Raw genomic sequence first — 3,633 nt, 5'->3', positions numbered from 1 at the left:
ACACCCGAAGAGGAGCGATCGCGGCAGGGCGGAAAAACCAGAGCGCATCTCTCCAGCATCCTGGCTGGGGGCGGGGGGGGGGAGGGGAGGGGAGGACCGCGCAGGAGACTGAGCGGGGGAGTAGGGGGGCGTGGCGTGGCGACAGAGGTGTGAAAACACCACGGCCCGACTTGGGGAGAGTCTCACTTTTTGAAGAGCCGAGGGAATACGGGAGTGTCACGTTGCTGTTACCACCGTTAAACGCGTGAGATGTCTGAAGGAATAAGGGGAATTGGCAGTGCTGAGCGCCCAAATCCCTGAAAATACTGTTTTATTTGTCTGGCAGATAGGAGGGGCTCCTAGGAATCTCTTGGTTCTTCAGTTTCTTAAAAGAATAGACTGTGCAATGAACCCTTCCCTTTTATAGTTTCGGAAATGCACTTCATAAATTCAATCAATCAATCAATCAATCAGAATAGAGGTTTCTTAGCAAGAGAGCTCTGTATAAGAGGTTTTAATTTGTGAAACTGCCTCTTAATATTTGTATCAGAATAACAGAAAAACAGAGTTGGAAGGGACCTTGGTGGCCTTCTCCTCCAAACCTCTTCTCAAGCAGGAGACCCTACCATTTCAGATAGGTGTCTGTCCAGTACAGTGGTGGGTTTCAAAAATTGTTCGAACCTACTCTGTGGGTGTGGCCTCCTTTGTGGGAGTGGCTTGCTGCCCATGTGACCGGATGGGGGTGGCTTGCTGCCTATGTGACCGGATATGAAGATGCCGACGACACTTGTCAGAACCACCTTAAATTACCTCACACACAGCACTGGCATGCATAAGAATAGGATGTAAACTTGTTTTTTAAAAGGCATCTTTGGTTTGCGTTAAAACAACTTCAACACACGCAATGTTCTGATTGCACCACAAACGCAGTAGTCATCCTTACCTTTCACAGAGGCACTGAGTTTTATAAATAGGAGCATGATAGTGTAGAATAATCATATCCAAGGACCAGTGGTGGGTTTCATAAAATTTTGGAACCTCTTCTGTAGGTGTGGCCTGCTTTCCGTGTCCACTGGTGGAACCTCTTCTAACCGGTTCGGTAGATTTGACGAACCGGTTCTACCGAATAGGTGCGAACTGGTAGGAACCCACCTCTGGTCCAGTAGTTTCTTAAAAAACTCCTGTGATGAAGCACCTATAGCTTCTGAAGTTATAATTTAATCATAAATTAATGGAAGGAAACCCATCTAAATTAAACCTGACATTTGGATTAATTCTTTTAGACAAGATAGGACAGTGATGGTTGCACTGAAATGCACGCACACACGCTTGTCGGGGCCATGCTCTGGAAAAGCCAAACTTCATGGTTCTAGCGTGCATGATCAGCTGGCCAGCGTGCATGCGCAGGCCGGTTTTCGGCACTGCTGCACATGCGAAGGGATCACGCTCTGGAAAAGCGGAACTTCTGGGTTCTGGCATACATGCATGCCTGACAATCAGCTGGCCGGTGTGCATATACATGACGCTTTTTGGCACTGCCACATGCACAAAGGACAGCTGATCATCACATGTGCATGTGCGCTAGAAATCCAGAAGACAAACAGGCAAGGCCGCACATGCCAGGCAACATGGCTTCGTGTGCCACTTTGGGCATGCGTGCCATAGGTTCGCTATCCGGATATAGGAGTATATTTGTAGCTCAGGGTTGAAATGATGGGTCCTTGGTGCTCTGAACTTGGCTGGAGTTTTTTTGCAGGTGTTTCATTACCTGTACCTGCACTGATAATGTTACCTAGTTTGGCTAATGAAACATCTGCAAGAAAACAACCAAGCTCAGAGAGCATCAAGGATCCCTTATTTTCAGACAGCTAAAAATGACTGAATTTATGAGCATGGCTCTTCATTATGTTAGTGTTAATATATTTAATCATTTTTAGCAAATTGCTTTTCTTAAAAGGTCAATATAGAAAATTGCCAACTACTCCCTCTTATATGTTTAAGGATTCCAGTAAAATGGCTTTTATTATATAACCTGCTTTTTCATTATTAAAATGTATCTCAAATTTGACAAAGAAGTTTGCACTACTTTGAACAACTTTAAGTCTCATGATACCACATTACATTTATTTGACTCACATGCATTGCAATCAAAAGAGACTCGTGATTTGCAGTAGTTCTGTAATAATATTATAAAACATTAGCTGTTTGCTGAACTTAAGTACTTTAACTCTACAAAGTAGATGTTGAAAAAAATGTTGCAGTGGTTATACAGCTTGTAACATTCATATGCTACATATGCCTTTTTTACTTCAAGTTATACATTGTTAAGGCATCTAAATCTGATTTAGAATAATTGGTCCCCCCTCCCCCGAATCATAGTTTTTCACTTAGGAATCAAGTAATATTGATAGAAATATGACCTTGGTTTTAACATGTCCAATTTGCACCTCACATGTAAATTTTTAAGTTAATAGGAATTTGATGTCCACATCTATGACATAATTCTGTGTTCAAATTTAAAAACAAGTGCAAGTATTAAGCTACGGCTTGCCCTTGTAACATTATACATCATCTTGAATGTCTGTGCCACCATGATTTCCAACATCTCCATAGGCACAACTTTTTCCAGACTAAGAGTTATATGTAGCCTTTGATAGCATGCTAAAGGACCCCAATACTTTCTGAAAAATAATGGTAGTATAAGGGTGGGGGAGCTAAATTTGATTTATTTTATATAGGGATCATTTTTAAAAAAACCTTCCTTTTTACAACCCTGTAATCCCTTAATTCAGGGTAGAGTCAGGGCGATTGGATGGAGCTGAGCATTTATTGGCCCGATGTCCTTCCTGATGCCACAACAGATTTTTTTCTTTGAGTTCTAGGAAAGAAACATCTGCTGCTACCTAGGATTGAACTCTCAACCTAATCATTAAACCTATTGTTTTTATTATCATGTTTCCCCCAAAGTATGACCTACCCCCAAATAAGCCCCAGCCTGGTTTTATGCATGCACCTAATATAAGCCCTCCCCAAAAGTAAGCCCTAGTGAAGAGTTGGGCGTGGCCAGCATAGGAGGTGGCGAGTGCACATGGGCCGTCAGTGTCTGGTAGCAGCCGCAGTTCATTCAGCACAGGTGAGTTGAATACCTGTGCAAGCAACAGACAGAGAGGGGGGGGGGGAGGCAGGTGATCCGGATGCAATATTTCCTAGGAACTCCAAGAAATCAGACTGGATGTGGATGCATACATCTGAAGAATTATTCTACATTCCAAATATAAATCCCAATCCTATAATTAGACTGTTCAGAGAGAAAGGCAAGAGGCTAAATAGGTGGCAGATGGAGCTCTTGAAACACAACCTTTTGAAGACTATACTTTACTAGCACATCAAGCATTATCTACCAGGCAGCTGCAGAGGCCCCAATGAAATTTCACATAGTTGGGGAAATTCACAATGGAGGACTATACCATGGTTAGATTTGGCCTCTTCTCTCGTGAAGCTAAAACTGTAATTTTATTTTGCCTTCTGCCATAGCTGTCTCTGAGCTGAGACAGAACTTGGCAGAAGCTTCTAATTCAATGAAGATAATGTTACTGTAAGCTCAGAAGGCAATATAATTTCAGGTAACTGCTTCACTCTATTTTTCTTCATCTA

The sequence above is a fragment of the Thamnophis elegans genome, chromosome 3, assembly GCF_009769535.1.
Source record: "Thamnophis elegans isolate rThaEle1 chromosome 3, rThaEle1.pri, whole genome shotgun sequence".
NCBI classification, from domain to species: Eukaryota; Metazoa; Chordata; class Lepidosauria; order Squamata; family Colubridae; genus Thamnophis; species Thamnophis elegans.
This window is presented reverse-complemented; position numbering follows the sequence as displayed.